The following is a 27,222-nucleotide window of genomic DNA, read 5'->3' on the forward strand; positions in this document are numbered from 1 at the left end:
CGAGGGAAATGCTTCCCAATAAAGCTGATGCTAATTGTGCATCTCATTGAAGTGCCCACGATGGACGTTTCGGTTACAGAGCATTCAATCACGCGATGTGCTGAAATACTTTGAATTTATTTGTCACTGCCTGTGCAACACCGATAACCGCCCCTGGTAACTACTTTGGGGAACGGCACTGTATTAAATAAGGCAGAGGTTATCAATGACAGCTCATGGTTTCACTTCGGAATGACTGCATCTTCTGGCTAACCGATGGGTCATTCCCACGAAAATTAAGCCAAGCCCGCTTCTTTGTGATAAAAGTGATCGAAGAAAGTACTCATTATCTAAATTTATGATGAGGAACGCTGCATTATCCTGACGGAAAATAAATCATCGGAGGAGAGGATTTAAAGCATGCGGGTGTGGATAACGAGTTTAGAGGAGAATTGATAAGACAGAAAACATGACGTGGCAGAGAAGTCTCATTTTCTTGGAAAAATAATTTACAGCATTATTCAAAGTCAGTTTTTTTCCCGCCAACTTCTATTAAAATCCTCGAGTATACCATACTCATTGGTGAAATGGGACGGACGATATGCATAAATAAAATTCGCTTCGATGAGAGTAAACGGTCGAGATCAATACTCCTCAGAATAGAGCTTTAGTGGATTCCACACATTTCTTGGAGGACAGCCCCAGGCAATTTGAGATTTAATTGGCTTACGCGAAATGCATAAAATAGATTCAGAGCCTGTCGACAGCGTTTGACATCAATAGTGGCATTAATGTACTCTGTTTATGTATGATATTCGTCCAAGTCCCTCATATCGGAATGGATCTTAAAGGTGTTCATGACTTTTTCGAGAACTGTTTCCAACGGGAAATACCTGAGAGGGAAAACAGTTACATAATCCGTATTTTTCGTGGTGAAAAATGCCGCACTACCCGCACTTTCTCAAAAGCTCACGATTTTTATGAAATTTCTTGGCATTAGATTTTGGTAATTATTTGGAAATTTAGTAATTCCCTCGGCCGCACTATACACAAATAATACGCAAGCAGTTCCCTGAATAAGAAAACAAGTATGTCTCCCACAAAAAGGAAACGTATCCATTACCGTCTATTCAGCTGGCTATCAAATGGATTTGATCGTAGTCTAAACATTTTCTTTATTTACTTACCTAGCATCATAATATGCTAAAGCAGCCAAGGAATGGATCCCGCCTCGCGTAGGATACGTGGGCACCCGCGGAGAATGTCAGAGGTCACAGCCAGATGGGTCACTGCGAAAAAAAAACAAAATAACCACAGTAAATACCACTGTTTTGAAACATATTTCATTATTATGCTAAAAGTCACCCATTGGAAATTAGCCATATGTTGAATATTAGGAAGAGATTGAAGACTTAAGTGTCTCGAAATATTATTAAGCTTAAGTCACATTCTGATAGGACAGAACTTCTTAATTGAACAACGATTCAGCAGCCCTAATCTAAACAGTAACTGTGTCAGTAGGATACAGATAGTCATCAGTTGAAAAGTGTCAAATTATATAGCGTCTTGATAATTCTAACCGAGATGATAATACAGACATAATAAGATAAAAAATATTACCAATAGTTGAATAAGCCAATTACCGCATGTAATAAACTATTTCAAAGTGGCTGATTAGCATAATTTACGTTGCAGCTCACGAAGAAAACTTATGCAAGTCAAAATTTTCACCTGGGTTCTAAGTATGTTCGGCAATGATGTTAAACAAAATTTCATTGATAATTCTTCCGTCGACGCAGTTCACCGATTCTTAAGCGCTTAGTAAACAAATTTTTCCAATTTCTGCGTAGAAATAATTCAATTGATGAGTCGACCACACATTAAACTTTCACTCCGACTTATCTTCATAAGTATTACAAAGTCAGGACATCAATTCCTTTGCAAAGACGATGGTGTTATCGTTCCTAGGACGCATTTTGGTAAAAATACGGAGGTAGTTCCAAACCTTGCGTCTCTCAAGAGGATTCACCGGTCTCGGATTGTATTTCAATCCGGATTTTTCAACTGAGTGCTAGTTGTAAGCCACCAATCGGGAGGTGGCTATCCGCACTTCCACAGAGTGAAACCGGGGCAGCGTACAGGGGTTGAAAATTACGAGTTTTAAAAACTCGTTGCCGATCCCAATTGATTTTTATAAAGTGTCTCACCAACTATTCGCTTACGATTTGCGCATACACACCCGACTCCGAACTGATTTCGGGACCTTGACTACAGCTAGTTCTATTTCCTATCAAAGGAGCTGAAAAGAGACGGGGCTACACAATTATTAAAAAAAAAAGATAAAAGTGTTTGGCGCGACCTTACGTCATTTCTTCATCAAGGAACCAATAGCAGAAATTTTTAAAAATTCAACATAAATATTATTTCACTTCGTGATCGTAAGTGAGGGGCTGACAATCGAAAGACTATCTCAAAGTTGTTGATATCTTCACCTATTCACATATTGGCGACATAAGAGAATTTCTAAAGTAGATATTTCCTCGTATTATCATTAACAGATCTTTTTTCGTTTTTTTGAATGGATTAAAAAGTTACCTCTGCCTGAAAAGAAGAAAGAAGTTATCAATTTAAATGACTCTTGAGTCCACCACACGCGCGTGAAACGTCGCGAATCTGTCTCTCCCTGAGATACAATGCCTGGCAAACCTCTCCCATCAACGCGGAACCAGAGGTGGGGGTGGGAAGAAGGGAGTGAGTACATCAGCATGAAATAATATACAAATAACAAAGATGGTTTCCCTCACGATGAAACTTCATCCCACGCAAACGTCCCGGTCTAGTTGCTCGGGAAACGTAGTTAAGGATTCCCCGTTTGCAGCACGCATGGATACCTACAAATATGACCAAGAGGCGCCTTCTGGAATGAGATAAAGAGGAGTGCGCGGTTGGGGGGGGGGGAGGGGGTGTGGCCGGGGAAGATAGTGAAACAGGGAGGATGGAGGGAGATAAGATGGAAGAAGGAATTAGAGACGAGGGAAATTCCCGGGCATGCGCAAGAAGCGATGGGACGGCAAGAAGTCGCGACGTGTCCTCAGCCTTCAGTCTCTCCTTTTCCACCATGCCTCACTCCCCGCGTCCCTCTTCCACACCCCTCGGACCATCCCCTCATCTCCTCCTCCCCGCGGGCCCCTCCCCCTTCCGCGGCAATCGCACCCTTCGTTCCGTACCCTCGCGGCTGAACTCGGTAAACAGTGTGACGCAAACAAGTTGCACGAACGCAAACAGAGACTTGGACCAAGTTGGCGCGAGGCAGAGGGAGGCGTACCTTGGCGCTCCGGGGGCACGGGATGATAATGTACGGGTAAAGTGAAAATAATAAATACTTATCATCGCGAAATTAAAAATAAACTCTCATCTCATCACTCGAAACACAAGGGACGCTGAGGTTACGTTAATTGAATTCCACTCGCACCATGGCAGCATCAGCAAAACCCTCCGTGACCAACACGGGCATGAACCGAAACGGTGTGTGTTACCGTGTGCATACTCGTATTTGCTGGTTTTCTTTCCTTATAATGATTAAAATTTTAGTTCCCTGCTTATTTTAAAAGCTGACGTCTAAAAAGTTTCAACCTAAAAAAAACTTTCTCCCGCGAAAAAACATGAAAGCCAATGCATCTAACCCCATTTGTTTTACGTTTAATGTTCTGGCACATGCCTAATGACACCATTAATGAAGTCACTTTTTCGTTTGATCCTGCCGAATTGGGGGGCAAATAGTGCAAAGAGAATGGCAAAAAGGTAATTTAAACATAATGACTGTACTTGACGGTATGTAAGATGCACTTATTTCCCAAAATATTACCTCACAAATCACTCCCGGGTCTTATAATCGAAGGCGAGGCTTTCCGCAGACTGAAGACATCACCGACGAACACAACTGTAGGCTAATTTTACACCAGATGTTACCATAATACCTAGCCCTACTCCTAAATATTATTAACTAAACCGATGCCGCCGCTGTTATTATAAACACCCTTGGATACACTGAGCAGCAAATGAAGAGGTACGTCATTACCGAAGTGTTACGCTTTCACGTTGACTCTGAAGACCTTGTTCCTAGAATCTGCGCTACTGAAACAGCGATGCGTCTTACACGCTCGTGCATCATAGAAGCCGTCAAATACGACCACTGAAAACAACCAATAATGGGAAAATGACTTTCACGAACTCGAAAAAATGAACTTAACATGGACATGGAAACCTCAAGAAATACAGGTATCATCAGAATCGGTGGAGAAAATCCGATCTCCTTCACATTTGAAGATTGTGGATTCAAAACAAAAATTGTTTCCCAATTTCCGTCGAGTAGTGAAATAAAGAAAAGAAGGGTAGTACAGGACTGAATACGGTGCCTGCGGTTGCCTTATGTTTACTCAAAAACGAATTCAGTTAAACCGGACACGCCGACGTAGATAACAGTAAAGAGAGACCACCCCTCAGACTTCTTAATTTCATTCGCGCTCAACGTGCAGGAGAATGACGCCACAGTAAACAGGTCCTCTTTTTATTTATCCTTAAAATCAGCTGGGAAAATTATCGCTAAACTAGAATGGCTTTCATTTTTGGCTCAAGCGATTGGCATACCCACAGCATCTCGTTAAAAATTCCTTTACACTGCACGTAATATGTCCGTAATATTTGCCACCAATAAAATAATAAAAGCAAACTATTACAAAATACGACATGGAAAAAGTGTTATCGCAACAAGTCAGGGGGTGGGTTAAAATTAAAACTAGCCGAATAAAATTTGTGATAGCAATAAGAGTTGTATGATAATGAAACTCAAGCGAAATGACCTAATGAATGTAAATAGAGTGGACTTTCGTGCATCACTCATATTGACTGTTGGTATCACTGTCCCAGTTTGAGGTAAATATCTGAGTTACATGATCCGGGTGGTATAGAGACGTATGGTGACTATTGCTTTAAAATTGGAACTTTATACTTGAACGTCCGATGTATTATTTTAGATTTTTTAAAATTTAAGTTATTCAGATATATTTATGGTGTAGGCATTTAAAATAAACAAGTTTCGTAGCGATCTCAGGGGCAATCATAATTTTCCGCCCTCAAAAGCCCTAAAATTACAATAAAATATGCACTTAAGATTGAAATTATCAATTCATTTGCATTACAAAGAATCTAGATAAGGCACTCAAAAGAGCATATAAATTTTATTAAAAAAAGTAAAAAAGGCTAAGTAACAGAGGGGAATATTCCTTGAGTCACTAAATGTAGTATAGAATACTATAGATTTTCTACAACATATATATATTTCGGGTCGCGGTAGTCCAGGGGTAGAGCTTGGACTACTGACCGGAGGGCCCGGGTTCGATTCCCGGCGAAGGCACTCTGGGCACCTGTAGCTCCACCCAAGCTAGGGGATTTTTCGGGTTCCAGATCTTCCTGGGAAACCATAACCGACACAGGGAAAGGAACTGGTCCCCCTTCCCTGATGTGTGAATTTCACACGCCGTCGGGCTTAGTACTGGGCGAATTCTATCATCACCTATCAAACCGGCCTTCGGGTCGATTACTGTGTTTATGGTTTTATATGTATTACAGTCAACCTGGTGGCAATCGGGGAAATGAAAGAATGGAGACCACGGGAAGAGGTGAGCGCGGTGCTGTTATTATGTACTATTCGATATTCCTATTTCTGAGATTTTTTCTCTTTTATACCACCCCCATTTGCCTCAGCACAATACATTGCGATTGATAATCAATAAATCACATGTCAATTTTATGAATAAAAGTATTATCTATAGCTTTTTAATTAGTGTATGCACTTAAATTAATTCGTATTAGTATTATTACGGATTATGTTATTTTTAAAATATCTCTAAAATTTGTATTTCAAAGGCATGCGTTGAAAAATTCATGTCCTTCGAATGACCCCAGCCCTCCACACAATTTATGATAAATTGATGCAAGTTACCATTCACGATATTATGTCCATGTGTAAAATTCATAGAACTGCGGGAGACGCCACGGCAATATATTCTAACGGAGTCATCCCCTAATATGCATTAAAATGCAACAGTTTCAAAGCGCAAAAAAAACCGCTTTGATTCGCCAATTCCGGTCAAGGCGAATGGTTTTTACACTTTGAAATTCTTGCATCCAAATTTCACATTAAAAAAGCCAAAGGCAAATTATAATGATTAGAGAGCTTGTTGCAAATTAAATTAAGAGATGGGATATCATTGACTCTTCTTCGCGGCACTCCATAAAACATTTTCAATTGATGACACCAATTTGAAGCAAAGTATTATACATTTCAATACGCGAAAGCACTAAACAAGTCTAAACAATAGCGATCTCTGGTATGGAAATGGGATAGGAAGATAGGGTAAATATGAATGAGTCGAAAAAGAATCCACGGCAGCATTGCGAGGTAGGGAAAAGTAAAACTGAAAAAAAGCTGTTGAAGGACTGATTAAATAACTTGCACCAAGAGAAACAAGGTGGGCCCGGAGGCACTGCTTGATAACAATGGTAGAGAAAAAGGGACTTTTACTAAATGTTCTCCTGAGGCGGAATTCAGCACCGAGCGAGTCAGAAGAGAAAAATGTGTAAGGGGAAAAACAATTAGAAGGAAGAGATCAAAGCAGTAGAGAGAAATCGAAGAGATTTCGATGAAAAGCTCACACTTCTCACAAAGGAATTCGAACAAAGAACACCAATCAATTACGCTTCAAGCTTTTTCCTTGATTAACGGCGCCTCGAATTCGCCGCACTTTATCGGAACAGCAGCCACCTGAGAAAACCGAAGTGTTGAAAAAATCTCCCGATGGAAATACTATTAACCAGTGCGACAAGGACCAAATATGTTTTTAAGAGGCACTTTAAAACATGGTTATTTCAGAGAAGAATGACAATACCAAAATCCTTTTGCAAATACCCAATTAGATCAAAGGAAATAGAGGAATTGCGATCTACGTAGCTTAGGTAGCAGTGTAGGTTGTCTAATACCTCTCTAAATTAAACATATTCATATACACGAATACTTTATGTATTCATTCCGTGAGTTTACGATCAAGTAACCAATTATTGTTGAATACTTGAATTGAACGCATCAAGAAAGATAAATTGTTAAAATATCCCTAATCAGCATAACCGGAAAATACGTTCTCTTGAGACAAAAATTACCATCGGAAGAAGCTGAAAGTGTAGGAAAGAAAAAAACAAAAGTATAATTGTAACTCGGAGTAATTTATCAATTTTGGTGATTTCGACTTCATGAGAACGGCAGTGGCAGATTTTTTAAAATAAATCACTTCTTTATTCATGGACTCAGTCCTCGAAATAGTATGTTTATTCAAACGCCGAAGGAATTTTTTATTTTCCTATCATTTCGAAGCAGTCATGTCGCCATGCCACACACTGTCAAACAAACTAAGGGTACGCCCAATAATTGCCGACATCCTGGCATTGTGCCATGCGAAGGGTAAAATCCGTTCGGTATCGGACCCGCGGACGTTCGAGCGAGGCCAGAGAGAGGGACACATATACTATATGCATGAACCCTGACCCATAGATTTCGATCGATTGCGTTCGGGAGACTGAAAAGCACCAATAAACGCACTTAAACGCACACGTCCATCACCTCGATCCGTCGAGCCGACAGAGCGATATGCGGGCGGGCGTGAGATAGCAGTCGCCGGCGAATGAAATTTATTTCCCTCGGGCCCAGGAACGGGACTTCGATGCGAGTATCGATTCCGCGCGATCGCCTGTTGCACTGCTAGGATGCTGAAAGTTTGAGGAGAGGGATGGGAGGAAGGGTTGAAGGAAGAGGGTAAGCCTGGTCGTGGGAATCTTTGCTTTGCTCCATCGCGCCAATACGATTCCAGCAGTGGAGTTATTAAAGGAGGTGAACCATAGTCGAGGCTATTTGCGTCCATAGGAAAAAGATTAGTAAAATGAAGATTCTAAGGACTGGATGGTGAAGCGAGGAGAGAAACTCGCCGTCGGAATTATCCTATAATTTACGAAAAGTGTCTAAAGATAATTTAAGTCTCATACGACGGAGCAACCATTAGGCACTACAGCATTAGATGCATACTTTGAAGTTCTCACAGCATGGAATCCACGTACGGAAAGGAATACCAAAATAAATCTATCGTCTCCAGAACTCAAATGCAAGCCGACTAACTGAGCTAATATACTAATGACCAATATAATTCATTAATGCAACAATTTCAGAGCGTAAAAATCATTCGCCTTGACTGGGACTCGAACCCAGATCCCTCAATATCCGGTCGAGTGCTTTAGCCACTTAAGCTACCGAGGCGTCCTCTTAAACTCTGAAATTTTGGGGCTTTTAAAGGAACTAGATGTTATGACGAAATACCGTACATACAATGTCACATGTATTCGTAGTCGTGCGCGAGGCGCCACTGTCCACGAGGTTAAAGCCAACTTTTAAACACGTATGGTGTTTTCCCTTTGACAAATTCCAAAGAAACTGCGGGAGATGCCGCAACAGTAACTTTTAACGGAGTCATCCGCTAATGTGCATTTCAATGCAACAATTTCAGAGCGTAAAAATCATTCGCCTTGACTGGGACTCGAACCCAGATCCCTCAATATCCGGTCGAGTGCTTTAGCCACTTAAGCTACCGAGGCGTCCTCTTAAACTCTGAAATTTTGGGGCTTTTAAAGGAACTAGATGTTATGACGAAATACCGTACATACAATGTCACATGTATTCGTAGTCGTGCGCGAGGCGCCACTGTCCACGAGGTTAAAGCCAACTTTTAAACACGTATGGTGTTTTCCCTTTGACAAATTCCAAAGAAACTGCGGGAGATGCCGCAACAGTAACTTTTAACGGAGTCATCCGCTAATGTGCATTTCAATGCAACAATTTCAGAGCGTAAAAATCATTCGCCTTGACTGGGACTCGAACCCAGATCCCTCAATATCCGGTCGAGTGCTTTAGCCACTTAAGCTACCGAGGCGTCCTCTTATAATTCATTAAGTAAAAAAACAGTTAGCTTTTTCGGTGGGATGACATGCAGGTGACGCAAGGTATAAGGGACATATGTTGATTCAAATTATTGTAAATCACTCTTGATATGGGGTGTGCCTCGTCGTAATCAGGGACTCCTTGCAAAAGATGGCAAAGCGTGCATAGAACAGAATGGTACGATTAGACATTTTATGAGAGCAAATGATACTGTCACCTTAACTACTATATAATCGATTAATTTAATGTTCAACACAATAACTCGACGACCAATGCTTATTTGTTCAAATATAAAAAGTAACAACTCTATCGACTTCAACACTGTGAGCTGTCTACTAGCGGAGGCCGATAGGAATCCAGGAGAAGACGTGAGTCACCATTGATGCTAGCAGGAAATAATAGAAATAACTTAGTAGCCAACTAACTCAGTCGATATTTATACTCTATATATACCTTAATGCATACGAGGGAGACACTTCTGAAAATTTTGCCCTGGCAATTCGAATCTAATTATTTCCTTTGTCAAATGTGCTGATGTGAAATACTTGGGCATGCCTATAGCACGTATCGTAAAAGATAAAAGGGGAGACGTACTTTGCATTTATTCTCTGGCAATTTCCTTCTTCTGCAACAAAATTTTGTGCTCCAGGGCATGTTTTTCAAAAAGATACAACACAAATTCTTCTACGATGAATAGAAAGTCATTTTGCAACGAAAAAGTATCCATAACGTATTCAATTCCAGCTTCCATTGCCTATATTAAAAGAGTATGTAATCTTCCACAGATTTTATTTCACAGTACAACGGATACCGCAAGTCGGTGAAACACGTTGTACTGTGAAATAAAGTCTGTGGAAAATTATCTTTTAATATGAACATAAAAAAATTCCACGAAGTGAAGCCTGAAAGTGTAAAGTATATTCTATTGCCTAGATTGTAAAACATTTATATTTCGTTTTTGAAATCGATAACAATTAAGTCTGTCGCTGGGAGAAAGAGAAAATACTTGAAAATTGTTTATAATACCAATATTTCTATTGGTCTCGATTTCATGCAACATACATGTTATTTGTTTTCTTAAAAAGGATCATCATCTTAAAAAATAAACACCTTCCGAATGAAACTAACAATTGAATTCTCGAATTGAAACTTATGAAATGGGAGATGGATTAATTTCGTGAAAATATTCCGTGCTTTGAAAGAAAACCTTTTACATCCTATCAATACAGTCATAATTTCATCTCTTATTTAACCGTTTGGAAAGTAGTAAAGAAAATACTTCCATTGGGTAAGAATGAAAATGTACAAAATTTTATCCAAGATGTGAATGAAAAAAAGAATACATACAGAAGAATAGAATAAAACATTTATAATATTATATTTATTGGAGGTATTCCTACCAGAAAAGCATATTAATTGTTCATATCACGAGAGCATTAAACTTTTAGTTGGACAATTTTTCACATGAAGGCATATTGAAGATCACGCCAAGGACGTAAAATCTTCCAAATTAGGTAAGAAATTTCATATTCTCACAAAAAAGACGATGGATGAACGTAGAAAAATGCGATGTAGTATTGCACAGATAGCACAGTTTTCGAAAATATAAGATATTACAGGTAGAATCTTAACAACAGTTGAGTGGAAAAATGCAAAATTTTTCATCCCACAAATTAATCAACAAATAGTGAAAGATTATAAGTAAATGAACTCACACGCTGTACGTCAATTGAAGACAAAAATTAATTGTAATTTGTTTGCATGGTTTATTACGATACATTTTCCTATTTATCTCCAGTTATTTTCTATGGAATGCGTTTAATTGATCATTAAATACACTTCATTGTTACTAATTAGTCCGAGTCACGTCAATCCCGAATCACGGCCAATGTCATTAAGTTGCAGCAATATTTTCTTATCTTTTTCTTACGATAGTTTGATCTTTGACCTTTACCTTATTGCTGCGCATTGTTTTTTTTCGCCCACTCATTACGCCTGATGTAGGCTATATTATTTACTCTGCAGTTTTCGTGAGTAATTTCTCTTTTTTATCCTACCTTTTTCTAAATCTTTTAATTTTTCACTTCCATCGACCAACAAAATTCATCAGTCAACTTTCACTGCTGTGGGTATTACGCGGTTCGCTTTCTTCCCAGGCTTTCAACACGTAACGTGAATTTGAGATGAAGACTACCTTGAATCTTCCCACCAAAATTGACCATACAGAAGAGACAAGGCAGAAATGTGGAAGTGGAAGAACAATAAAGGCGTAAAACATTGGCTCACTAAAACAAACCCCATTATGTTCAACGACAATTACACTGAAAAGGATTATTTGAGGATGACACACACATCTGCTCGCTTCTTAAAGCATACATAATATGCTGCTTACACACACAAAATGCTCGATATCTACGAGATCTTTCATCCCAGGGACACATACCATTTACTAATACTGCCTTAAACAGGTCTACGGCGAAACTACAGATTTAATGTGTGCCAATTCAACAAACACAACAGAGTAATTCATAACGTATCCATCTAGCGGGTGTCTAAAACTGAACTAGGTATAAAAAGCTTGCTCACGTAAAATTCCGTACTCTCAGTAGCTGTGAATCAAACCCCAATTTAAAGGATATTAAATATTTTTTAACTAATCAGTTAAATAACATTTTGTACAGCGAGTTCCAACAGTCTTAACCGTGCGAAGGCACTGTTTCGTTATGGTTGAAATAAACGTATTTCCAGATTTACAATGTAAATTACATGCTGGGTGCCCAATTCCCCGAAAGATTTAATTTCACTATAATACCATGATTTTTGGCATGTGAAATAAACTCCCTGTCATTTTCAAGAATGTCGCCACATTCAATATATTTTCTTGACTCTTTGACTCATAGGGTCTCGTGAAATCAACTGGTTCACGCAATGGAAACTTTGAATATTCCCATTTCAATGTAATTATTCCAACAGATTGTCTACTAATTATTTGTAATGCTGCATAAAAATACTAATTAAAACATTTTTTTGTAAATATTTTTGAATGAGAGAAACTTTACATTCGACAATATGCTTATGTTAGGGTTTACTAGAGCCACTATTGCTTTAGAATCAGTTAGCATGGAAATATTTTAGAATATAGATATTATTAAAATAAGTACTTTTCCGAAGATTAGTATTTCTGTGGTTGTGTCATTTATTATGAGTTCAACATTCTCATGCTTGTAAGTCAACAGATCCTGTGGCTATAGTTTCGTCTTAACCCGAGTACTTATGTTTTCAGTACGGAGCATATTTCTTAGGTTTATTTCACCCGATTGCTGGACTGATTATCCTTTTCTAGGGTAGTGCAGTGTATGTGCGATCATAGACGACGAGAGACCGAAGAACCCAGTCCCTTTCTCCATCTATAAAGGTGGGGGGGAGTAACAGCTAGCAGACCTTCCAAGATGTAACGCACACACCGGATAGAAGGGCGCCAAAGGAACCAACTCTCGCCATCAGGAACCCTCCCCCTTTCTCGTCCGATTCCTGACGGTACGGGGGTGAAAGGGATCAGAAATGGAGAAGAGAGGAGGGAAGGGAACGCCACGCGCCCTCCCCCGACGATCAAAAGGGCTTTCCTGGAACGGAGGGAGAGCAAGGAGGGATTGGATGGTGGAGAGGAGGAAGGGGATAGGAAGGAGGCCTGCAATTGGGGCGATCGATTCAAAGAACTCGGCGAACTGACATCGCGCGGCTATGTGGATCGCTCGCACACCAAAGAGGGGAAATCGCTCCGCGGCATCCCTCCGCCCTGCGGACTCCAACCCTCTTCCCAACTAAACTAGCACCGACCACAAGTACTAGAAATATGCCGCATGAAGACTCCATACTGAGCGACAATGGAGGGTCGTAGTCCACCATGCGCAAATATTTTTGGTATGGGAATCGAATTAATGCATTCGGAGAAATGTTAAATGTAGTCTCGATCGAATGAAATCCGAATTTAATTTTCGAAAACGTACATATTTTCAAGACGACTCGAGATAGACGCACCTACGATTGCTGAATTTATCTTATTCATTTTGCTACAATTATTCTTCTTTTTGGCTTGCGTTGGAGAAAACAATTAAGTAAATTTGGCTCTCTCTATATTACAGATTCATTTGAGACAATGAAAAGTAAAGAATGACAATAAACGTCAGAGCCAAGAATTTTTTTCCTTTGTAATGGATGGCCTAAAATGAATATAAGCTTAGCGCTACAAGCGGTAGCCATTTTGTCGTTATGCCTCAAGAAATAATAGCACAAAATTACAATCATACTATTATCGAGTTTTTCCTACAGATTTTAAATAACTAGAATTAGCATTTCTAATTTTGAGATATGCATCTATGGTCTCGTAAAAATCAGGTAGGGGAATGTTTCTCTGCCTGTTGAGTTCTTATTACGAATGGCTGATAGAAGAAATGCTTTCACAATACGTATAGAAACGTCCGCCATTAATTACAAAAGATGTTCATTTTCAAAAAATCTATCAGGCAACATTTCAACGAGCCAAATACCTATATATACTTACGTATACTGTCCTAGGTACTTTATCACATGTAACGATAAATAAAATACTTATGTTCCAAAAACGAGTATTAAGTGTTTCCTGTACGGCAATCTAATTAGACGAGTTCATCGTGCAACAAAAGTATAGAATTTAGATAAATGCTAAGTCAGTGAAATTGAGTCCAATATCTAGTCAGCAGTAAATAAAAAAAACTATTCGTAAAGTTCCTAAAAATTTAAAAATCGATAATTTTTTCGATAAAAATCATTCATTGCCAAAGCACAATCTAAGGCATAGTTTGATTAAAAAACATAAGATTACTTTTATGGATCTTAATCAATGTTCAACTGCACAGATTTTATGCTTTCGAAAGCAGCTTGAATGTTCCTTGAAGCTACCCCAATAGGAAAGAAGAACTTCTTTCGTCTTATTATTTCTAATTATCTTAGTGAATCCGTCTGCAATGCAACTGTTTCATTCTATACTCATCTGAGATGCGTAATGCAAGCTACAAAATTTTCTGATACTACTGCTACTAGTAGAAGACCTATAAGTACTATTATATATCCATTAGATCAGAGTTATTCATACTTCAGCGGCGGCTAACTAATCACATGTAATAGCTGAAATTTGCTAACAGCATTAATGTATGCGAAATTAAACTCTAAGTTATCGAATCTCATTTCAATGGGGCAACAGATACCATAGATAAGATCAGTATGAAAAAAAAATTCCTTTCAGTCTTGAACTCTAAACTCAGCATCTTCGTGTGCCTCAGTGAAATAATTAATTTTTGTTTGTCTTTCGAGGGTACAACAGAGCAGCGTTTTCTCTCTCTCTACTGTACCGTTGAATGGTACAACAGCATTTAATTAATTTATGAAAGCACAAGAAGATGCTAACTCTGCGTAAGTAAAAATAAAGGACAAAAGTAACTCCAATTCGATGGCTTCTGATTGACCTTTAATTAAAGACGTATCTTCACTCAAAGTCAATAATGGCCAACAGATCGCCAAGGCAAATGAAAAGTGAATGAAGGGAGATAGAATGCATGCGGAATTGAAGAACAGTTTATTATGGTGTGGGGCACCAAATTTTTTTTGGTAAGCGAGGCTAAGAAAGGTAGGCATGTGCAGTCTTTATCCACCCGATTAACTTATCTCAAACGGTACACTACCAAAATAAATCAATGAAAATTGGAGATGCCTACATATTCAGGTTTTCAAAATGAATCAATCCAGTAATGCTAAGAGTGATCAACTGATCACGGTAAATATCCATCAATTGCATTGCAACTTTCCTTACTTCTTGATCGCATCCAGCGTTTTTTATCAATCACAATTCAGTATATTTTCTCTTCCTGTAGCATTAGCCCATGCTACTACCACAGGAACTACAATGCCTAACTGCGTGGTATTCTACACACCTAATAGTTTTAGTCATAAGGAATTTTCAACAAGGCGTGCAAGGCTAATTAGCTGAGCAAAAGTTATACGTGATCATTTATTAAACATTTTTGTTACCCCATTACCTCAAGTATTTATATCTGTTTTACCAAATATAGTTTATTCTAGACCGCGGAGCTGTAATCATTTCATTGTTTGAGTAATAATGCCGATTATGAAAAAATATTTGCGTGATCCTATGATCATGCTAGGTGGATGCCTTAAGAAAGGGAATAACGCGTGTCACACAGTACTCCAATCGTATTTACAGTTGAATATAATGTGGCCATTTTCAGGGGATAACCATATGACACACAATGTTACAATTGTTCTTTATGCCTGTGTTAAGTTTTTTATTTTAATTTATAATGTCTCCATACTCTTTTCTGCCTATATCCTCAATTGAAATTTACCGAAGACAGATATTATCATATAGTATGTTTATACAAAAATCACTCGTGACGTTTTAACTTCACCTGTTTCAATTCGATCACTGGCCCACAATTCCTATGCATACGGCATTAGGGGAACATTTTATTCCTTCTACTCATGTAGAAAATGTGAATGCGAGACTCGAACAGCCATTATGTTTCGTGACAGCATTCAGCTATACAAAAAGCGGAGTTATCGATTTTGTGTTCTGTGAGCTTTGATGCAGTAACCTTCAAAATTTCATTACAAATAAAGAAGCATTTATAAGGAAAATATTTTTTCTACTCAAGAACTCGGATAGCTTCGCCAGCATAACAAGTTATTTACATAATACCATTTACATACATTAAATAGCTTTTGGTGCATATGTAGACTTAAGCAATGGACAAAACATTTACAGGCTAATTATTATTATTTGGAATTAAAAATAAATATAATTACATGGGGGGATCTTTGTCAAAATATTACCTTTTTTGAACATGCTGTAACAATAAATTAAATTATATCCTTCGCCAAGGTCACTACATTATTAATTTGTAAGTTTGAATGTGATCAAGGTAATGGTATATTTTACACTGGCTGAGAGTATTTCAAGATATGGTATAACTGTCGGGTAGACTAGTATGGGGATCCATTAGTGCCATAAAAAGTAATATACTAAAAATAAACAGAGAAAAACTCTAGTGAAAATGTTAGAGACTAAATCAAAGAATACAAATATTCTAGATGGAAGAAATATCTTTCTACAATTGGGACTTCTACCTGTTGACATGCTGCATAGATATGTCATTACAATATAAAACTATTGTAATGGAAAATTTAAAATACGCGAAGCACAAAACAATAATTACTATTGAGAGACAACATGAAGCACAGGTATGTGAGAAAAAAATATCTTACAAATCTAGGTAAAAGAAAATTGGAGGTAATTTTACCTTTAATTTAATGAAATACCTAAGGATTTCAGACAATTGGAGTCAATAAATCACGAGAAAAGGAAAATGAAAGACTGGTTACATGGAAGAGACTAGTGCTTTGGTACAAAACCTGATGCAATATAGTTGTGTAATTTGCAACATTCTGTGATGTCTTCTGTTTAAGTGGCACCTACTGCCAAACCAGAGCTGACTCACTTAGGAGGATCAGAAAGAGTGTAGTCAATATGTACTCCTCTCAATTTTTACTTCAATTGTACAAGATGAAGATTGACTGCCAAAAGTCTTCGGTATTTAAATGTTTTTTGTAAATGATAAATAAAGGTGTTACTGAATTCTATCTATTAGAGTTTTTGTTGGATGGACACATACTAAAGAAGCTTTATCTCATAACCTCGCCTAACGAAGACAAAACCTGACACCCCAAACCACTATTAACTTTTCTTTAATTCTGCATACATTCTAACCCTCCTCCATTTCATTACAACATGCCCATCCATTTACTCCCCCTAATTCACTTCCCTAACTTTCTCCCCTCTATCACAGTCTTTAACATTCCCTCGTCCAATATTGCTCCACATCGACCTTTTCTGCCGGTAAAAAAAAATAATTTTATTCTTCAAAGAAACGAATACTCGCAAAAAGCTCAATGCCTATATTTCCGAGACGAGAGTCACCTAATGGAAACATACCTCCCTTGTTCCAGAAAAAAAATCAACGAGAAAAGCAGGGTAACACTAGACCGGCCGGCTATCGTCTGTTTACCAGCTCTCTGCTGCCGCACACCACTCGGACTTCACAGAGGCCTTTGTCATGACTAAGCACTAATTCGCCCAGACCGCTAAAAAAAAGCAAACCAGCACGACTGTATATGTCGCAATTCCAGTCTGGAGACTGTAAGAGTCTGACCCTCAACCTCAAAAATTCCCTCTTTACCAACCAGGACAGCAAATTGGCAACGTTATGGTCAGTTATGAAACTGACACAACTTTGGAACCCATATAGGAACATGATCATGGCCACTAAAAGAATATTGTTTTTATTGAACGTCTCCCATAAATTGGTAATACTTAGGTTGAAAGGCACAGAAAATGGGTGTACATGATATTGGTCGCTCGATATCATAGGAAGGGGAATAAAAAATATACGTAGAAGTGTGAGGATACGCGCGTTGGGCAGCATGAGACGGGAGAGAAATTGTGGGAAGCCGAAAAAGTCGATCGTGTAAGGAAAAGGTTGTTTGTTTTCAAATTAAAAGATTTTGTACTTTTTCACACTTTATTTTAAGACATAACGCGTGTCATATACTATGGTTGGGGAGGGGTGAGGGAGGGTGGGATGTTGAAGGTACGGGGGGGGGGGAAGATCGAGGTTATCTGGGTAAGGCAAGAGGCCGCAAGTCGGTGAAACGCGTTGTATCTTGAAATATCCTGACGAGTACAAAATATTTTAATAAGAATATCAAAAACTTTCACGAAGTGAAGTCAAAAACCGTAGATTAAACTTTTTTGTACTGTTTAGGAGTGCCTAAAAAGTCATTCATTCATTTTTTTGCAGTTCCTTTTGTATGTGTATAGAAGTGAATCTCACTTAGATACCGTAGTGCATGTACCTGTAGTTTTTATGATATTCCTTATTTGAACTATTTTACAAGAATTTATCGCCATTAAAAATTAAGAAAACTCATTTGTGATGTTGAATGCCTGGTTCGTAACAACCCCCTGCCACACACCCTAGCGGAGGCTTTCAGAACACATATAGATTATACCTAGAAGACACTTCGGAGTAGATAGACGAGTGGTATTCATTGAGTCATAGGATGTAGAATGATTATTAGGGTTGTAGAGAAGGACATATGCTAGGGTGAAGATTGAGGCAAGAGTGACTTGACTCCGCAGAAGGGAGACATTAATATATTAGATGGGGATAGATCACCAAGGGTCCGTCCACTTCTATTCCCTCCCATCTTTCGAAGTGGGCGGGCTAGGAACCTTCGATTGCACCTGCAGCAGCTGCTCTCCCGAGGAGCAGCGAATGGGCGGACGAGTGCAGGTGAGATATTAAAAATCCCCCTGGGAATCCTACTCCCGTATCAGCGATTCCGCTAACCGGTGGGGTAATGGCCACCGCGAACGACCTTCGACGGTCGGCATCGTTCACGCTAGCCTTCACATCGACTCGCCGGTGAATTTCATGCGAAGAACCACGACTTTCAGTTTATCTGTACAGAAACAGATCGCTGAGAGTAGCCGTGGCAGTCGACTGCTCAAAATGGGAGACACCTGCCCAATCCAGGAGAGAGCAAAAATATTGTATGTGTATATACAAGATCTGTCCCAAAAGTGGTAGGACTGAGTCGATTAAAAAAAATATTTTCATTTAAGAATTGATACATTCACTCAAAAGTCTTTGAATTAGCACCCTTGTGCGTCCACACACCGCCGCAAGCGGATTTTCCACGCCTCGTGCGCCTTCTGGAAGGCGGCACCCGGAATGCTGTTAAGCTTCCTCGTCACGGCCCGTGGTAACGCTTCCACTGAGCGAGGTGACGTCCTTTCACTATGGATTTGAGGCAGGGGATGAGGAAGAAGTCTGGTGGGGCAACGTCAGACGTTTAGTGTGTCTGAGGCAGGGTAGCCACGATCCTTGGCAGATCCGCATGCGAGTTTCCTTTTGCTCGTCCGTAAGCAATTTCGGCACCAACTCCGCACTTACCTTTCTCGACCCCATTTCTTCGATCAAAAGTCGATGCACATCACTTTAAAGATCCCATGTTCGTCAGAAACGATACGAACACTTAATCTGTGATCCCTATCCAACAAAGCCTTCCCTATTGCAAGAGTTTGGCGATTTATTGAGGTCGAAGGGCATCCTGAACGTTCCGTATCTTCAACATCTCCTTAACCCTCCCGAAACAACTTGTGCCACTCAAAAAAATCCGAACTACTCATGGCGTTATCACCATAGGCTATTTTGAGCAATGGATGAGTCTTTTTCCCTGTTTTTCCCAGTTTCACGCAAAATTTGATGGCGTAGCGCTGTTCTAGTAAAAGGTTCATGACGGAACGTAGGGAGGTGACGTCATAGAGGTTTTGAAAACGAACGATTGGCACTCTGCAAAGACTGGGAGCCAACTGCCACCGGCCTCCCGCCTTTCCTGAGACTCCACTCCCTCGAACACAGGCAGAGAAGCCGCCGCCCGTCCGTCTTTAATTAATCATGATATTCCACCATATCACGCCTGAAACATCTCTTTCCATCCTCTAATGCTCTTCTATATACTTCCTCATTCCTTACTTTGCCTATCCATTTAGTCTTCATCATTCTCATCCAGCACCATGTTTCAAAGGCTTCCATTCTTCGCTGGTCAAATTTTCCAATGTTCCAAGTCTTGGAACCATAGAGCGCCATGCTCCATACGAAAGTGTTGACGAATTGTTTCCTTGTTTCCAGCCTTAGGTTCTTTGGATATAGTGATTGCCATTGCCTCTTCCAGGTATACTTTGAATATTGCTGGCGAGAGGTTGCATCCTTGTCTTACTCCTTTGTTTATTTTGGCTTCTATTTTTCTTCCATTTTTCGTTTGCATTATTGTAACCTGATTCTTGTAGAGGTATGGGTATTTCTTCTGCCGTTGTAGTCCAATCCAAGCTCTTCTAGTATCTTGAACATCTTGTTCCATTCGACGTTGTAGATGGCCTTCTCCAAGTCCACGAATGCCATATAAAATGGCTTCGGCCAATTATCCCAGAAAGGATTTTTGACACTTGAGTCGCCAGGCTCAATGTTCTGTGTTCCTCGCATTTATCTGTTTTCGGTTTCTTCGGTATTGCAATCATGATAATTTTCTCGAAATCTTCTGGTATCTTTCCGCTGTCATAGCTATCTTTGATTGATTGATTATTCCATAGAGGGCATCCTTTGCTTTGCCTCCGGGTGGCTTGATCATTTCTCTGTTTAATTTGTCAACTCCTGTTGCCTTGTTGTCTCTCAGGTCTGCCGCAGCTCTGTCGAATTCGCTTCTTAATATCTGCGGATCCCGCTCGCCTTTACCTATCATGCTTTCACCTTTAATTAAGCAATCTTCTAGTGGCTTGGGAACATGATAGAGTACTTCAATATATTCCTTCCAACAATTCCAAATGTCGTCATAATCTATTAGCATTTTTTCCATTAGCGGCTCGGATGTTTTGCGATTTTACTTTTCTTTATCCGAATTACACCTTCACTAGTTTATCGGCCATCTCGTTGTTTCCCTTGTTCATGTTGTAAATAATTTAATCAAATTCCGTTTATTTTACACAGTATTTACGAGGAAACTTGTAGGAAAACCATAATAAAACCATTAATAATAACCATAAATCCTTTGTTTCTTCCTAGATTTAGCTCTGTTATACATATCCATGGGGTTCAACAAATTACACCTATTTAAACCGTGATGAGAAGGTATGAATATCATTAATTGAAGGTTGAGAAAGTTGGAAGAACGAAGAGGATATGGATAAAACTTTTGTGAAACTTAGAAAAAGTTCAGCTGCATAACTAAAATCATAGCTTGCATATACGAATCATGACCGGATGCGGAACATGTTCACTTCGAAACTTACGTAATACTCAGAGAGCAAATTTCACTTCGAACGGAAGATGAGAAAACAAACTAATTAAATGAGTACCCGGGAAATACACTAATGGGAAATTTTGCTTGAGCAGCAAGGGCAGAGGATGCCACAATGGATATAATGCCACATTTCAGATTAAAACAACAAAAAAGGTAATTTTTTAGGCACACATGGTAAATTATTTTAAAATATCGACAAACCATACAAACATTGATTGATGTTCTCCGACAGAAGTAAACCTATGATTAACAATTCGTTCCAAATGGATAAATGTAACATTACTCTAGCATCAATTTAACATCAAGATTTAGTTCCGTTCCAACACAATTATCTCAAAGTCTTGTAAGAATTTAAATTCATCCGCAATATTTGATACAATATCTTTTCACGGTATCATCCCATACCATGTATTATAATTATATAATAATTAATTTTATATATATATATATATTTTTTTTGGATTGTGTTTCGGTAGTGTTTTGGACCAACACGGTCAAAGTAGTAGGGACGTAAGGAGAAGAATTGCGCTAGGCAAAGAGGCTTTCACGAGGAGGAGGGAGTTGATGACGGGGACTTTGAGTAAGGATGCTAAGAAAAGACTCGTAAAAACTTTGATATGGAGCGTAGCTATGTACGGCACGGAAACGTGGTCATTGAAGCAGGAGGATAGACGTAGATTGGAGGCTTTTGAAATGTGGGTGTGGAGAAGAATGGAGAAGGTGAAATGGACAGAGAAGAAAACAAAGGAGGAAGTACTTGGTATGGTGGGCGAAGAGAGGGGTTTGTTGGGAGCAATCCTATGGAGGCAGGAAAAGTGGCTGAAGGGGGTATTGACCGGCAGCGGGATGTTGAAGACTGTGATAGAGGGGAGAATGTTGGGCAAACGAGGAAAGGGAAGGAACAGGATAGGGATGTTCGACGGGATGAAGGGAGGAAGAAGGTACTCAGAGATGAAGAGGGACCTGATGTAGATGTTTTTGCTAGGAGTCACAAAATATTTATTTAGGAGCTGTGTCCATCCAAAAACCTACCGTAACCGGTAGATTACCTAATAATAAATAATATTTATATTAATTATACTGTGGTAGAAATATGCTCTTCCCCGCATTAATCTGTACAGGGTAGTCGGTAAATATTTGCTAACTGGGGATGGAGAAACTACTACCTTAGCGAGTGCTTGGTTGTGGTCTTGAGGTATGTGGTCTCATCAGTGAAGACTGACGCAATTCCTGAAATAGCGCGCGGGTCAAAGCTCTCCATAGAGCGCAAAAGTATTGTGTATCTACCGGTGAGTATTCAAGAAGCTTTTATTTCATTCACAACTTTGGGTACTATTTCACCCTGCACAAAACTTGGCTGTGTGTGACTGAATCTAAATAATAAATCGAAAAAGTAAATCTGACTCTTTCACTAATATACATTTAATTTGATCTGTAAAATATTCACCCTGCCATTTGGGAAATTTTAAAGTTAAACATCGAACAAAGAAAATGTCTCGATATCTTTCATTCGCACAGATGAAAACAGAGACAGATATCAAATCAGGAGAGGGAATTATTCGGTTAGAAAATTAGTCATATCTGATAAAAGAACAAGAAAAAACGCATGGGAAAATTAATTATTCAGACGTACTTATTTGCCTGCACATTTGATGGCTAATTCTTTGAAATTGTTTTCATACGACTTATAGGGATGAAACCATCTAAGAAACGAGCCTTAAACCTTAAAAGAAACAAGATCAAAATTTGGTGACTGGGTTAATAAACAGCATACTCGTATTGACCGGTCTAGTACTTCGCCTAGTTTTGTTAATCACTAAAAAAAAGTGAATAAAGGCCATAGTTGATTCAATTATTTCGCTGGGCAGGGAGCTCAACGGTATCTTCCCGTGAATCATCGCACATTTCGAGGGTTCCTATTTCGGGAAAGGATATGGTGTTGTTTCTTAAAGCACTTACATTATTTTGTGTCACAGCCCATCGCAAAAGCGCAATAGTTGTAAGCACAGTCACATAGCACAGTAAATAATCACAGTAAGAATAATATCATAGCACAGTGAGTTGTCACATAAATATCGGCATTCATCGCACTAAAACTTGGTAGTTTGCAATAATTTCAAAATTACATTAAGGGGTACCGGCTACAGAACAAGAAGGGTTATCCCCTGACATCTGGACTTAAATTAATAAATACAGCATTTTCCCAAGCGATCGGCTAGCTGATAGACCCTTGGTAGTTATGGAACCACACACGATCCGCATATGTACACGGTGCTGCCTAACCTCAAGGGTGAGGAGAGACCGTTTCCTTGCTTCGTCGCGGCATGGGATGAAATTTTGTCCTTGCGAGTCGCAGATGGGGAGCACAACCATTAAAAATATACGCGTAGACTATTATAGTCGGGAGAAAATTCTCACTGACACAGGCGAAGTTAATCCGTAACCTAAATTCTGAACCCTGAAAATTTCCCTTCCTTCGGTCGGTACGTTTTGTTCTTACGAAATAATAATAATACTGCTTTCAGGAATTTTCTACCGCCTACATCGAAACTTGATGCCATACTTAACATCAACAAAGAGCCAAACCAATTAATTGGAAAACACACAGAAGCATGGGCATGAAATGTTCCGACTTTCAATCGCTTCCCGTGGTATTTTTTTAGCCACGACGATTGCATTTGTATGAACTTCTAAAAACAGGAATTACCTTACACAGAATTTAAAAAGAAAGTTCGCACATATTAGTGTAAACGCATCTTTAATGGTAGGTTAGGAAATGAGAGATTCAATTTTAATTTAATCGTTGTCAGGTTCGAATTCTATCCCAAGAAGATTTTTCAAATGAAAAATATAGTAAGTACATCAATTCAACGACTTTCCATGAACAATAGTTCGGAATAATAAATCGTTGACGGACGATGATCATTATGGTGTTCAAAGGTTTTTGAAGCCCCGTAGCATGTAAACAATTCCTTAACAACACCTTCAATGAAGTGTTAGAAAAGAAAAAATATTTTTAGGAAAAAGCTTTTTCCTTAATTTAAATCTGGGGTCTTTAACTTAACCTTCGGGAAATTCGCCGTTTTGCTAGGCGCTATGTGATATAAACATTCCGTACATCATAACTCTTAAAAGTCTGACCTTGAAAACTTTTGAGTACTTATCTCGAAACACTATTCACTCAAATCAATTCGCTAAGTCTTACCCTACCCTTATCTGGAATGATTTCTATGCAGCTACCATCTGAGTAAAATATAAAATATATTTTTTTGAAATATTTAAAAATATAAAATATTTCCTCGACGAAATCGTATAAAAGCATAGTGAAGAGTTACAAATTATTCACTAACGCCGCAAGGCTTAGAACCGAGTACACATTCTGGGGAAGAAGGGATTGGGGAGTCACCCTGCCCAGGTAAACTACCATGAAATCAGGATGATTTATCACAATGAAAAACAAAACCCAGGAATAATACGGCCTAGTTTCCGAGCATTGAAATACTATCTCCGTCAGCGCTGAGAAAAAGATCTCCGAGAAATCAAAATGATATCTCACACACTAAATTCGAAGAAACTATGAAGACTGCATAGGGGCTCAAGCGATAAGAATTAAGAGGCATCGCTTCTTCTACATGGGCCGAAGAATTGATGACCTTCTATTGCAATCGAAAGGCAATCAATACTCAAAGCAGAAATGTCTCCACACATGACTCTAAACTGCAATTAATTTGTAAAAAAATTTTTTTAATACTAAACCCCGCATTATATTTTTGCGTATTTACCCCCTTAAGTCAATTCCAATAAATCCCGTTAGTAACAATATTGCTAGTTAGAAGTTTGGTGTATTTATTCTCAGGAAGATGGCCAAGAAGGTTTTTTTGGACACTGCAACAAAAAATACCCGTCAACATTAAACCGTCCAACACTACATAGTTCCAAGATTTTTCGCTGTAAACTATATGCATGGTCACGTGGGAGGAATATTGACAGAGCCCGAAATATATTTTTGCGCACAGTGTAGAAATGCACCGGAGGGGGAAAATGCAGGATATTTCATCTCCACAAAAAAACTTCAACCAATACACAGGTTACTCCATCAACCAAGCCTGGAAGCCCGTGCTCCAGAAAATTAAAATAGCAAGGAGAACGAGAGAGAACATGAGCAGCAGCCAATCAGGATTGACCTGAGCCCGAGTGGAGGACATTAAAGTATGACAAAAATGATGACCCGGATTTTCCAGGACCGCTGCCACTTTGTGCAGCATCTAACCTTTTGGTTTATCATTCTTCTTTCGTTGCACCACACCATAACTGAAATAAAAACCTAAAAATTGATGACCCAGTATCAACGACCTGAGGACGATAACAAGTTAGTCATTGAAACTTAGGCAGCAAAATCCCTGATCCGGTGGACACTCCGAGAAGATTTCACCGTAATCTCAATACTTTCATCGGAGCATCATCAAAGACAAGTATTGTGGATGAAACAATGCACTCGCGAAAACGAAACAAACGCTGACGTGAATGGAAAACGTGTTGAAGCTGCCTAGCGGCCATTTTAAGTACTGAACGGAACAATAAGTATGCCGTATATCATTACCGATCGGTTGAGTTCAATCTTCGAGGTCGCATCATAGTTCCCGAAAATTTTTTGCTAGTACATACGATAAAACCGTGGACAGCTTTCAAAAATATCCATCCAAGGAAACAAAACTGTTCTAGAACTTCAAAATAAACAACTCGTTGCCAAAAAAAATAAATATCATGCCATGATCATACAAAAAACCCATTTTCACTCGAGTGAAACGCTGCTCACATGTCTCGGCAAATTCAGGAAAGATAAATAGCAATTTTGTATCTCTCTAGAAATACAGACTAAAGAAAACGACGATAGGGATAATTCCGAATCAAGGACAATAACGTTAAACGTGCTGATGTAATTGCTTTGAGGTTTTAGAACAGAGCTTTTGGTGAACATAACCTCAAGGTGGTTACCACTAATTTCAAATAACCAAACATTTGGCGCGTCAGATTTTTCCTTCTAAACCTTTTGAAACTGATTATTATAAACATATCATGGTTATCAAAAGAACTGAAGCAAATTTTAATATTTAATACATTGTGTGGAAGCAAAATCAGAGGGCAGAGTTCATTTGACACCGAACATTTCGGTAATGTACAACATTCTCTACAGCTTCTTTCGCACAGCCAGAATTATTTTTCGTGAATTTAACCTCATCATGTTCATATAAAGTATGGAGTGGAGAGGGTTACCCCCACGAAAATGTATTTATAATCAATTCTTTACGATGGGTTATCATTGATATGCCCTTAGTTGCGCAAACAATTCTGTCGAGAATAATATTGTATATTTTTAATTTAATCGTAATTCAGGTGGTGGCAGCTGAGAAATCATTCCAAATAGGGGCAGAGAAAGACGTTGCGAGAAATTGCCTTTGAGTGAATGGCATTTCGACATATGAATTAAAAGGTTTTCAACATCCGGTTTTTAATGATTCAACATGTTTTGCGGAATGTTTACATCACCTGGCGCATATCAAGCGGTGAATTTCCTCCGGTCAAGGTAAAGTTCCCAAATTAAAACTAAGGAAACATTTTTGCCTAAAAAACTTTGTTTTCTTTTCTAACCCAACGTTGAAGGTATTATTAAGGAATAATTTATATCTACAGTCCTTCAAAAACGTATGAATATCATTACGTTTATCGTTCATCAATTATTAATTAATCTTCATAATTGTCAATAGAACATCGTAGAAGAAATTTGCTTATTCGTCATTTGAAAATTCTTCTTGGGATAGAATTCGAACTTAAGAATTCCAAGTAAATGTACATGTTACACGGGTAATTGGAGGATAAGTATCGCGTATGCTGGCCGAGGACAAAGTATTATTTGCAAATACCGCCTGTACGAGTTTAAAACAAGAAAATACCAAACTTGGTCTGGTCTTAAATTACTCATTAAGCATTACATACATCGGTTATTAGATATTTCATTATTCACGACGATTCGACTGGAAAACGTTGAATGGCGGATTATTTCTCAAGATCCGCGAGCAAAATAAATAATTACATGTCAGTAATATTCTGAAAATAATTATTTTGGGATATTTCGCCATTATGCTGTCGGTTTGTCAATTCACGACAATGGAGTTTGAGGAAAATATGCCCAAATTAAAACATATATTAATTACGTTAGCGGTTTTATTACGCAATAA

General features: G+C 38.7%; 1 protein-coding gene across 1 annotated transcript in view; it reads right to left on the reverse strand.

Moving 5' to 3' along the window:
* The window catches only part of LOC139696866 (uncharacterized), a 565,035-nt gene that overhangs the window by 199,903 nt on the left and 337,910 nt on the right, over positions 1-27,222 (reverse strand). Inside the window, exon 4 of the mRNA XM_071595746.1 lies at positions 1,167-1,268. The gene's annotated coding sequence lies outside the window, so the exon portion shown is untranslated. The remainder of the gene's footprint in view (positions 1-1,166; positions 1,269-27,222) is intronic.

The sequence above is a fragment of the Hetaerina americana genome, unplaced genomic scaffold (genome assembly GCF_022747635.1).
Source record: "Hetaerina americana unplaced genomic scaffold, ioHetAmer1.1.p SCAF_7, whole genome shotgun sequence".
Classification (NCBI taxonomy): Eukaryota; Metazoa; Arthropoda; class Insecta; order Odonata; family Calopterygidae; genus Hetaerina; species Hetaerina americana.